Here is a 13265-nt window from a genome sequence, read left to right on the forward strand (position 1 = left end):
GCTGACCCTGGAGGACGCTCCAGGGTGTCGAGGGGCCCGATTTTTCGGGGCCCCTCATTTGTCCGAGGGTTATATCCGTTTGTCCGTTCCAGAGGAACCCCTCGGCCCTGGACGGAATTTGTCCACCGCAGGGAGATCTCGAGGCTCCTCTGGACTGGTGGAAATTTTGCTTTCGGTGGTATACCGAAACCGCGCAGCGACCTTTTTGTTAATTGTCTTGTGTGTCTTGTGTGCTTTTCTCGTCGCCCTTTGTGTTTCCCTTGATTAAGGTTAACTGGAGCCAACTGGGATTGGTCTAACTCGAGACAGAGACCATAAGGAATATTCCCAAGCAGCTGCCGAAACTCTCTTTGTTTCGGGGAAGTTTCCCTGTGTTCTCTGGCCTGACTTGGACTGCCTAACCCCTCCCCCCTTGCTGGTGGGAAAGCATGGCGTCTGCTCCTCTGTTGGGGCTTAGGAGCTCCAAAACTGGGAATCCTTTCTCTGCCTCCTGGCGGCGCTTTGTTTCTTCTGTTTCCCCCTTACGTGTTTCTGTACCAACGTGTGTGCAGCCTGCATGACTGGCCTCTAGATCATGCACCACAGCTCCTTCTCTCTTCACTGTCAAGGAGCAAGAAGAACACCCCCACTCCAGATCTTACATTCAAAGTGGAGTGGGTCCAGGTGGAACGTAAATCAGTATTGGAACTAAGTTAAGTTTGTTGGTTTAATTAAGACGTGTCTTTGAAGTTACAGCAGTAAATGTGAAACTTTTATTCTATCAGTTTACTGAAGGTCAGATAAGCTCATGTTATTTATTAAAATTTGTTAGCAAAGAAATGACTAAACTGATGGTTAATTGACTATCTCAAAGTTCTAATGGGTAATTGCTGAAGTAGCTTTAAGTCTTTGGTAACCTGAAAGTTTTAAAGTTTTGCTTGGATGACAAATGGAATTGAATTGTGGACATCTAGGTCTTAACCAAACAGGATAAAATGCTAAATCTTTAATTACTGGACGTAGGTTTGTGCTTTTGACTTCTTAATGCAAAGAAACTAAGAGTATTTAAATCTGCTGGTAAACTTGTTTGCCACTTAACTGATTCATAAATTTGCCACCTGAAGAATTCTGTTGTGTAACAGTTTACAATTGGTTAATAACTAAAGGTGTTTCTAAGAATACAAAGTTCTGCTTAGTGTAACTAAGACTGATGGAAATAAGGGCCATTTGGCCTTGAGAGTTTAAGGAAGCAGCCCAACCTTGAGGCACTGCGAAAACACCCTGTTACCATCCTCCATTGCCTGTAACCATAGAAACTCACTCTAATCTGTAAAGAGTGAAAGGGGAGACTGATTACCTCCCATTAGCCGGAGATGCCCAGAAGGGGAGGGTATCCAACCTGTTTGAATCTGAAGAGTGCCTGACTGTGTGAATGTGTCTGTATGGCTCCACCACTTCGGAGTCTGAGTGGGCTGCACCTTGAGTCTCGCTGGGCGTCATATGGCATAACAGTCATCTACTCCACGGAGTAGCCTGGTCCGGGGTTTAAGCGGACAGGCCTTAGCTAAGACGCTCCTAAATTCCCATGAGGGATGGGAACAGGACAGAAAGGGAAAGATCCCCCTCCTTTGTCTGCGACATCATTCATGATAGGAGGGAAACCCAGAAAACTCCTATCTTAAGACTGCACACTTAGAAGTAAAATAAAAAAAAAGGGGCAAAGTTTTCTTAGCTAATTGATCTGTTAAAAAGTGTAAATGATTTTCTCTTTGCCTGCCTGAAAAATTCAGTTCCTATGTTTTGTTTTATCAGGTGTTTAACATCCCTAATTATATTTAGGCATGTGCTTCAACACTTTCTAAGATTTTAGGAAATGTTGACAAGATTTAAATCGTAAATCTCTTTAACTCAGGCTTTTCCTTGGTATGTGAAGTTGCTCATGAAGTACTACAGAACCAATGATAAACCTTGGGTTACATTTGGGAAAATGCTATAACTATTCTAGAGATTCTATGCACTTCCTAAAGTTTTAATGTTTTGAGAGATCATCGCTTGATATTGTAATTATGGGAATGTTATATGTCACAGAAATTGTAACCTGATTTTCTTGCAGCTAAATTGTAAACTCCTGTGTCTCTTTAGCTCTAACCATATCCATTCTGAGTTTTTGTCATTTATAATTGTTTTAATTCTCTTGTAAAATGAGTTTTATCTTCAAGGAGATTCCTATAAAGGACTTTTACAGATATTTGATATGCTTGAAAATCCTAAAACTGAAATGGGTAAGAATTTCCAAAACGGACTAAAGCCGCATTCACCAGAATTAGTAACATGGGACTAAATGAACTAAAAGATGATAATGTTATGTCTCTTAATGTTTTATCTTACTTTGAACATTGCTGGTTCTCTCTACTGTTTGCTCTTCCAGACTAGAGATACTTCCTCCTAGTTATCTGTAACTTCTAGAGATGTAAAAGTGCTCAAAGCATTCAAATTTTCTCTCTATCTGAACCCTCTGAAACCAAAAGGTCTCAGTAAGTATTCTTTCTTCCATGGCAATCAGTCATTTACATAAGTTCAATAAGAATCTGTTTTCCTTGTAACAGGACACCATTGGAAACTGGTTATTTTACCAAGGCTTTGACTGGGATGTCATATTTGAAAAGACTCAGATATGACCAGACAGCTTTAAGGAACTAAGGTTGACTTTATGAAACCTGGAGCCATAAAGCCCCTTGGGACTGTTGGCCTGATACCTTGCTTACAGAGTTCCCAGCAGCCTCACCAGGTGAGTAAAGAATGTCACTCTTTGGTAGGTGCGGAGACTCAGAAGAGGCATTCGCCCAAATTAACAGGTATTGCAGGCATGCCTGATGGCAAGTACAGGGCTTGGCTTCTGGCCCGGAGAGGCTACCAAAAGTTCAACCTAGAGATTCCTTATACAAAGTTCCAGCAAAGCAGATGCTAAAAGATCTATATGATCACACTCAACTGTTCTTGCTGAGCTTATGTAAATAATTAGGCCAAGTTTGTTAAAATTGGACTTGTTTCACAAGTGAATTAGTCCTGATTTGGCTATCTCTGGAAATGAGGGTTATTTTAGAGAGAAAAATTGTTTTAGTAACACACCTTTATGGATGTTAAATTCTAGATTTGATTGTCTAAACAATTTGAGGTAAACTTCAGAGAAGTTGCACAATAGCTTCTTTAGTCGATCTTATTATTTTGTGGGGATATTAGTAGAACCCCCTCACACATGATTAAACAACTGGAAAAAATGGGATTGATTCCCCAACAATTATATAACTTAACTAATACCTTATGTGTGGCTGGGATAATGAAATTGCCTAAAAAAAGCCAGCCTATTGCACTCCATAGGATTAACTATGGACTTGTGGAGACAATGGATGACCCCACTTTCTTTATGATTGGATTGGATGATGCATGGGGAACTTCCCTTATCTCTTGACAAGTTTTCTCCCACTTGACAATGATCCTCTGTAATCAGGATATTGTTAAGGTTGGACCACTCAGAGGTCGTCTTATTTGTTTCATCCCTTAGTCATATTTATCCTAGAGGCCACCTCTGTTGAGGTGCGATTGCAAACAGATGCTTTAGCTAAGCATAGAACAGCCCTCATAAAAGGAGCCTCAAAGCTCACTATGGGACAGTCCTTGACTGTAATGATGTCACATCAGGTCCAGATTTGTCTTAGAAGCCAAAGGCCATCAGTGGATGATAGAAACAAACTAATTAAATATTGGACTATACTTATAGATATGCCAGAATTAATACTTAAAACTTGTCAGACTTTAAACCTAGTTACCTGTATGCCTGAACCTGACCACTGTACTTCTTTCTCTATAGAGCAAAAAAAGGTTATTGATCTTGCTTACTCTATTTGGCCAGATTTAAGATACCCCTGTTAAAAATATGAAAGTTGGTTTTCTGATGTCAATAGTTTTCATAGAAAAAAATAAGATAAGCTAGGTGTGCCATAGTGCTCACTAGCCCTTTGCAATTGCCAAAGCCTAAGAATTAACATTTATACTGACTCCAAATATGCCTTCCTGGTACTACATGCCCAGGGAGCTATTTGGAAGGAAAGGGGATACTATCAAGCCATAACTCCCCAATCAAATATGGGCCTAAGTTACAAAACCCTCCTTATCGCTATACTAAGGATGGCCTTAGATGTCCTGACAGCAGCCCAGGGTGGCACATGTGCAATTATCAAGACAGAATGTTGTGTGTACATCCCAGACTATCACAAAAATATCACAGGACTAATAAAGGATATGTATGCCCAGATTAAGGCTCTACAAGGTCCCTCTCTCTCTCTCTTTTTAGTGATTGGTTAAGTTCCTGGCTTGGAGGAGGGCTATGGCCAAATCTCCTTTTCGGGCTTCTTATTCTTATCGCCTTATTAACTTTAATATGTTCCCTTGTTCCATGTTTTCCTACTTGGTGCCGTGGTGCCGAGACTCCATTGCTACAATGACTACACCACAGCAGACGATCCTTCTCGCGCGCGAGGACGCCTCTTCACTGTCAGCGCTGGATTCAGCTGCCTCCACCTTTGTAACTCCCTTATACGTTCCTACCCTGATCAATATTGACCCCAGTAGGTAGGGACAGCTCTACGCCCCTATTCAGCACGAAGAAGTTATAGAAGATGAGACCTTCCACCTTCAACCCCCTTAAAGATTTCAGGGTCAAGATTGTTCAGGGGGAAATGAAGGAGCAGGAGGCTGGCTGAGGAGAAAGCAAAAGCTGGCGCCTTGCACCCCACTTAGTGCAAGAAAAGGACAAATGGATATAAGATTCTATCCATGATCAAGAAAAAGGGGGGAATGAAAGACCCCCCCTCGTCGTTAAGTAATTAACTGCTCTTTTGTTGTGTAAAAGTACCCCTCCTCCCCTTGCAATGAAAAGACCCTTCCCCCAGGGTTGAATTCAATGTAACTGCTCTTTTGCCTTTCTGTAACTCGCTTGGCTTTTAGGGCATGACACCTGACTCCTGTTTGAACAAGATACCCTCTCCTAATAGCCAGGGCATGGTCTCGTAGGCAAGGGGGCTGCATGGTCACATAGATAGGATGTCTTTCTGCTGAGTAATAAGGTCAAACTTCCCCTCTTTGTTTCCCCTTCCCGCCTTTCTCTTCGCGCGAGGGGGGTCTTCCAGGGCCAATCCACTAACACCAAGTATGCCTTTTTCAAAAGTTCAAACTGTCCACCAATCAGTTGCGCCCCACCCAAAACTTGTTTGTACCTGTCCATAAAAACCCGGCACCACCCTAGCCGGGTGTGCTCAGCTAGCAGGAGCTGCTGACCACCCGCAGGTGCGCGCTGACCACCCGCAGGCGCCTGCGTAACAATAAAGAACCTCTTGCTGATTGCATCCTGTGGCAGTGTTGGATTCTTGGGTAAGGGGATCCGCGGGTCTTTCACTCTGCAAAAAAGGAAATCTGTTTCAATGTTGGAAGAAAAAAATGTCTGTGTTGTCATTATTAATATGTCTGTTACCTGTATTCATTTTCTGAGCAACAGTAGATGCAATTATGCCACACTGGGACCCCATCTATAAAGTGCTTGTCTTTCTGCTACACAAATTGTATCACACTGCATCAGTATCATTTTTCTCTCTGCAAAATCTCCCCATTCCACTTAATATTATGCTAATGCTACTGAGTTAAATGATTTGTATCTAGAAAATATTTACTGCATGATCTAGAGGGAAGGTGTGAGGTGGGTACCGATCAAGGTTACAGGGCAAATTAGTGAGAAGCCATGAGGAACAACACTCAATATGACCAAATTACAGAGTGCTGAGGGTAGGAGAGGCAAGAGCTAGCTCGTGAACTGATAGCAGAGGATAAGAATCTTCTCTGGCATTCAAGATTTGAGAGTAGACTGTTTCCTAGCATAGTTCAATAAGACTAACATATTAAATAGAAAAGCATGTGATAGAAAATCACAACAGAAGAGGGATCATACACCAAAACATATCCATTATGATTTTCCCCTTCTGTTCTGTTTTGGCTTGGATGAAACTAAACAGCAGAGATTGAGATGAGCTCTTGTGTGCAGGTTGTTTATCTGGGTAAGTGATTCCCAAGAAATTGGAATGGAGATTGAGGGCGGTGGGAAGCATGAAAGAGGAAAAGGGAAAGCTAATCCAAGGCTGCTTAGTTGAGCCAGTAACTAATGTGAGCAGCTGGAACTCAATTTATTGGGGACCCTCTCAGGAAATGTGTAGAAGACAATCAGAGCTTCTGCCTAAGATAAAGAAAAGAGGAGCATGTTACCACTTGCACTTACCGCGTATTGATCAAGAATTGAGTCAGGTATGTGAATGTACTTGGTAAGCTGAGTCCCACTATCCCAAACAGTAGTCCTAAGAGAAGTAGCCATTTAGCCCCAAATCAGAAAACACAGTTTGGGGTCCAGCTGAGATGAGGAGTCATCACGGTACATTTCTTTTGTACTCTGCTGATGCAGCAGTAACAGATGAAGCAAAAAAGTGGGTTAGGAGAATGTGAGGTTGGACATAAAAGATGTCTAACACTCATATTAAAATATGCTCTCTGTTCACCATGTAAATCAAACCATGGTGACAATGTTTTATATACTTAAATAATATAAAAATAATATGATCTCTGAATCATAGCCCTTTTGTGATATTCCCAAGTCCACCTTCACAGAAGGGACATTTTTAAATAGAAAATCTTCTATGCCAGCATTCTAAATTAAGAAAGTTATAATATAGGATGTTTGATTTAATAATCAAGAAAAATAAATAACACAATGAATGAAGAGATAATAAGTCTTTAAATCAGTGGTCCTCACTTGGAGCTACATGCTGGAATAATGCAAACAGCTTTAAAAACTAGTCCCACAGTTGGGACATCTGGGTGGCTCAGTTGGTTAAGCAGCTGCCTTTGGCTCAGGTCATGATCCCAGCATCCTGGGATCGAGTCCCACATTGGGCTCCTTGCTCAGCAGGGAGCCTGCTTCTCCCTCTGCCTCTGCCTGCCACTCTGTCTGCCTGTGCTTAGTCACTCTGACAAATAAATAAATAAATGAAATCTTTTTAAAAAAATATTTTTTTTGTTTTTTTTTTTGTTTTTTTCCATTTTGACCCAACGTTTATTGTCCTTTTACAACATGTCATTTTTGGTTTAGAAACTGCTTGTGATTAGTTTTCCAACATTAACTCAAAAGCATGTAAAATAAAATCAACCTACTCTCTATATAAACACCCAGCAACTGTGGCCCTTCAACCTCCTGCCCAGGCTGGGTAGAAGAAAGGAGGGAGGGCTTGGGTAGCACTGAGTGAAGTGCAGACGCTTTACTGTGGGGAGTGGCAGTGGTGCCTTGGTTCACACCCACACAGGTCTCCTGCACTGCCCCAAACTACAACAGAAATGGCGTAGGCCCAAGGCCCAATTCCCTGTTGGTAATTCACTCTCTGCCTCCCAAATGAAAATCGCTTTTTTTTTAATCTCTTTTGTTTGTATTTTTTTGCAACAGAAACCCCCTGTCCAGAGTCTGACTGTAGCTGAACTGTTCAGACTGAGGAATGGAGCAGGCCATGGGCACACCCCTGGTCCCTCCTGGGCAAATGCCCCCACCCTCAGGGAACAAGGTCCAGCCAGGCCAGCTCGCTGCATGCTGGCCAGCACCACTTAGCCATACAGATCATCATCATTGTCTTCCGTGTACACACTGCCACCTGTGCCGCCTCCACTGCCCTGACTGGGCCAGCTCCACCCTGGTTTCCTGAAGGGAATCTGAAGCTGCCAAAGCCCCGACTCTGCTGAAGGGTCTGAGCAAACATCTCATACTTCCGGATGTCATTATCACTGACAGAACGGCGGGCAAAGCGCATGGCTTCCTCAAAGTGATCTCGGCGGATCTCAGGCACTGGATCATCTTCTTCTACCTCCATGGCAGATGGATTGGTCTGCCTCTCCCGTTCTCACCTTATTTCACTCTCGATAGATTCACGGATGGCCAGCTTGCAAGCACGCTGGCAAATTTCTGTCAGGTCAGCTCCAGAGAAGCCATTAGTCATCTTAGCCAGGAACTCCAAGTCCACATCCTTGGCAACTGGAGACTTGCACAGGTTGGCCTTGAGGATGGCAACACGGGACTTCTCATCAGGAAGAGGAATATAGATGAGCTGATCGAGGCGGCCAGGTCGCAGGATAGCAGGATCAATAATGTCAGGTCGATTGGTAGCGCCAATAATAAACACATTCTTTTTTGTAGACATGCCATCCATTTCTGTCAGGATCTGGTTGATGACTCGGTCTGCAGCCCCACCGCCATCTCCAATGTTGCCACCACGGGCCTTGGCAATTGAATCCAGCTCATCAAAGAACAGTACACAGGGGGCAGCTTGGCAGGCCTTGTCAAAGATTTCCCTGACATTGGCTTCAGACTCCCCAAACCACATGGTGAGCAGCTCAGGACCCTTGATGGAGATGAAGTTGGCCTGGCACTCATTAGCAATGGCTTTGGCCAGCAAGGTTTTCCCACAGCCAGGAGGGCCATAGAAGAGTACTCCCTTGGAGGGTGTCATATCAAACTTGAGGAATTTGTCTGGATGCTCCACAGGATACTGGACCAGCTCCTGAAGCTCACATTTGACATCCTCCAGGCCCCCAATGTCCTCCCAGGTCACCTGTGGTACCTCCACCACAGTTTCCCTCAGTGCTGATGGATTGCTCTGGCTCAGGGCCCACCGGAAGTCATCCATAGTAACTGCCAGAGAGTTCATGACTTCAGCATTGATAGTCTCATCCTCTAAGTCAATGAGGTCCATCTTCTTGTGGATAGCTTGAAGAGCAGCTTCCAAGCACAGGGCTGCTAAGTCAGCGCCCACATGCCCATGAGTCTCATTGGCGACCTGCTCCAGGTCCACATCGTCTGCCAGCTTCATGTTCTTGGTATGGATCTGAAGAATTTCCAAGCGTCCTGTAGCATTAGGGATTCCAATATCTACCTCCCTGTCAAAGCGACCAAATCGCTGAAGGGCTGGGTCAATGCTATTGGGTCTGTTTGTTGCTGCCATTACAATCACATGTGCTCTCTGCTTTAGACCATCCATGAGGGTCAACAACTGTGATACAATATGCCATTCCACCTCCCCGTGGGTTTTCTCTCTTTTGGGAGCAATGGCATCTAGTTCATCAATGAAGATGATAGCAGGAGCATTCTTCTCAGCCTCCTCAAAGGCTTTACGAAGGTTGCTCTCAGACTCACCAGCCAACTTGCTCATGATCTCAGGACCATTGATCAAGAAGAAGAAGGCTCCAGTCTCATTTGCCACAGCTCGGGCAATTAGGGTCTTCCCAGTCCCAGGAGGTCCATACAGCAGGATTCCCTGAGGAGGCTTAACACCAATTGCCTTAAAGAGGGCAGGATGTCTGAGGGGTAGCTCTACCATCTCCTTTATCTGAGCCAGCTGTTTTCTGCAGCCACCAATGTCATCATAGCCTACTTCATTCAAGGATTCTTCCTCATCCTCTCGTTTGATAGGCTCCCCTTCACAGTGAATCACTGTGTCTGGAGCAACAATGCAGTAAGGGCTGGGATCTGTCTCCACTACTTTGAACTCTACACCACGCATTCCACCCCGGACAAGGAAAATGTCTCCTTTCCGGATGGGTCGATAAGCTTCCAGGAAGTATGGCTTAAGGTATACCTCGAAGAGATTGCCAGTGATGCCTTCCACCATCAATGGGTAGTACATGGATACATTTGCCATACTTCACAACAGGGCACGGCTGGATGCTGATGACATCTCCTAGGTGTACACGAAGGTTGTTCCGAACAACTCTATTCATTCGAATCTTCTCATCGGAACATGTGTCATCAGAAAGCACAATGCACACAGCTTCCCTCCTCTTCTTTCCTTTCAGCAACACCGTGTCACCTCGGAACAATTGCAGCTCATCCATCTTGGGCTGGGACAAAGACACCACACTGTTGTCCTCATTGATGGCTTCATCAACAATTACCCGATTGGGACGGTTCTTCTGTTTAAGAATGGCTGTTGATAAATCATCACCTTTTGAATCAGCTCCAGAGGCCATGGCGCGCGCCTCTCCCGGCCGGCGGCTGTGGCGGCCCACGGGTAACGGCTACGAGGGGTGGCAGGCAACCGACTGGGCCGGGGCTCGGCTCTCCCGGGCAGGGGGCGAGCTGCGGCGACAAACCTGCAGGTGGCCTCCTTCTCGTTTCCACCTAGTGGCACCGAGGCGGTGGGCGGGCGGTATCTAAAAAAATGTTTAAATACTAGTCCCACAGTCAGAGATTCTGATATTCATTTAGGTATGACCAGGACATGAGAATTTTTCAAATTCCCCAGGTGATTCTAATGTGCAGGCAAAGTTGGGTGGCACGGTCTTATAGTACAAAGTAAAGACCAAGACTGTTTTAAGTAACTCAGTAGGGCCCAGAATCCATTTTGTTTCCTTCTAGTTCAAGTATTTAGACCATATGTTTCAGCTGAGATTGTATGGGCTTGCTATTGTTTTAGATTTCCACAGAGCTCCCAATATGACACTCACAATATCAGCCTTTGAAACTGCTCAAAAACACACTGGTAGTTATTCACTTTATATTCAAAGGGGACTGTCAGGTAAACAGGGGATCCGTTTTAGTTTTAAAAAGTGTTCTTTGGAGATCAAGCTCTGCAATGACTGACTGAATAAACATATTCATTGATAATAAGTGAAGCAATCAGCTACTAGATGTTTGCCCCTAAAGTATGCATTACTAAGTAAGCTAGAGGTCATTAGAATGGTGAAAGAATAAAAAAATCACTGACAAGAGAACATATTTCTACTAGGTGTTTGACTGTCATGCCTTGTTAGCTTCAAGCTTCCTTTCTTTGGTAGAAAGTAGGCACTAAAGTCATGACTTTCTAATTTTCACTTTAAGCTATTACACATCCATCAGTACTTTGACTTGACCATCCCATTAAAAGAAGTCAGAGCCTCGCTGACATGTTTTTACAAAGCCCAATCTGGGGCATACCAGTTTTTTCATGTTTTCAACAGAAATGTCTTGAAATACAAAATACAGATACTAGAGATGGCATCCAATCTTTGCTTGACAGTTACAAATAATATTTTATAATAAGAATGATAAAACATGCTTTGGTATTTTTTCAGGTAAAGGGGAAAAAGGAATCAAATTCTATTTTCCCAGATCAAGTGAAAAATGAGGTAACCAACATAATAATCTATTTAGTGTTTTTGCATGAGTCTGCTTAGATTTCCATTTTTCAAAATCTTAAAACACACTAAAATACTATTAATGCTAAAACTGTGCAAAGCTCATCAGCATTTTGCTGAGCAATTAAGTTCATCGTTGTGAACATCTGCCACCATATACAATACTGTCAATTTTCTTCCAAACTGGCCTCCATCTACATAACTGAGTTGGATTTTTCAACTAGATTATCTAAGCATAGATGTTTAATTTTTTTTTTTTAAAGGAAGACCTCTAATCAACCTGCTTTGAAAAATTCTCCTTAACAGCAAGGCATTTAATTATCTTGCTCACCTTTTGTTCAGTTGCTTTGCAAATAATGACATGAAACATTCCGTCTTTTTACTTCCAAGCTTTTCTTCTTCCTGATTAGATTCTACTTAAATAGCATCATGTTCCTTCAAGTTCCTCCAGGATGAGGGATTTTCTTTAATCACCTGAAACCTGCTGGTCTGCCTCTTTAGCATTCTGAGATAGCTCATTCAAGGAGCTTAAATCAACAATACAACTACTTACTCCTAACAGGTTGAGTACATTAATTCTCATCTCTTTATCAAGCTTTTATATTAATTCAAGTATACAAAGATATGCAAAGTGGATTTTGAAATCCTAAATGATTGCAATACATTAAATTGGGCTTTTCCCTCAAGCTTCTTAATATATCTTTATAAAAAGGAAAAGTTAATATAATCAAATTGTACATCTATGTAAAAAAAACCGAGATTCTATTAAAAATAGTGTCATAAATTAGAAAGTATTAATCAAATATTGAAATGTTTGAAAAGCTTAAAAAGCAAGTATTAAACATTTTTAAAAAGCATGTTTAAAACTTGCTTTTTAAGCTGATTATAAAATGTCATTTGCATCTGTCAAGAAAAGATTGGTTATCAAGAATTGCATATAGTTGCTGCCTGAGGGAAGAAGGATATGTGTTGTTTTCAATATAAGCAAATATGTGAATTAAAAAGGAATCAAACAGTAAAAAGCACGGATAAGGACTTTGAATCAGGAGCAGTTTATAGAAAGGCAACCTCAAAATTCACAAAAACTTGGAAGAAACATAGGAGGGAGAACACTGAAGCTCAACAAGACTTAGAGAAGAAAAAAGGAATTTGTAGAAAAAATAGCTGAAAAACCTGTAAACCAGAGCCATGAACCCCACTCTAAAATTGTAAAGCTGTAGAAAAGTAAACTTTTTTTCACAGAGTAATATCTAACTTAGTTTTCAATGAATTTACCTTCATCTGATATAAACTTGTTTTATTCAGAAACATTTGAGCACTTGAAACATAAACTGCTTGTAACTAAATCCACCTGATATTTGGTTTTAATATTATCAAAGTCTTGGATGAATTAAGACAAAATCATTTATAATAAGATGCACTGTTTTTGGAATTACACTCTACAACAATTTAAAAGGGAAGACAGAGTTTCTACATTACTTTTGTTTTTTTTTTATTAGAAAGCAAAGTAAACGTTTGACTCCACAGGATCCTTTAAGGAAGAAATGATATTTAATCAAAAAACACATTTCTAAAAAGCAATCATTTGAATAGAAATCACTGGATTATCAATCCCTACATTAAATATAATGCTAAAATCCCTACCTCCAATTTTTAAAATGAATCAAACACACTCATTTTTTTCTTTTTTCTAAAAGTATATAGCTGACACAACAAACTGCCTTATCCATGCATATTTTTTTTTAAGATTTTATTTATTTATTTGACAGGCAGAGATCACAAGTAGACAGAGAGGCAGGCAGAAAGAGAGGCAGAAGCAGTCTCCGTGCTGAGCAGAGAGCCCGAAGTGGGGCTTGATCCCAGGAGCCTGGGATCATGACCTGAGCTGAAGGCAGAGGCTTTAACACAGTGAGCCACCCAGGCGCCCCTCCATGCATATTTTTAATATGCTCATATTTTCTAAATAAATTAAAATTTCATTAGAAACATTTTTTCAACTAAGTAAAAGAATAATAGAATATTACAAATTGTGTAAA

The 13265-nt window shown here is 41.9% G+C and overlaps 1 protein-coding gene and 1 pseudogene across 8 annotated transcripts in view; both read right to left on the bottom strand.

Annotated features, from left to right (window-relative positions):
* The window catches only part of MACROD2 (mono-ADP ribosylhydrolase 2), a 1944634-nt gene that overhangs the window by 1356318 nt on the left and 575051 nt on the right, over nt 1-13265 (bottom strand). The gene's annotated exons all lie outside the window — the stretch shown is intronic.
* LOC309871033 (transitional endoplasmic reticulum ATPase pseudogene) lies at nt 7459-10244 on the bottom strand (annotated as a pseudogene). Its single transcript has one exon. The product of its transcript is annotated as a transitional endoplasmic reticulum ATPase pseudogene (transcript).

This window comes from Mustela nivalis (genome assembly GCF_964662115.1).
Source record: "Mustela nivalis genome assembly, chromosome: 8".
In the NCBI taxonomy this organism is placed as follows: Eukaryota; Metazoa; Chordata; class Mammalia; order Carnivora; family Mustelidae; genus Mustela; species Mustela nivalis.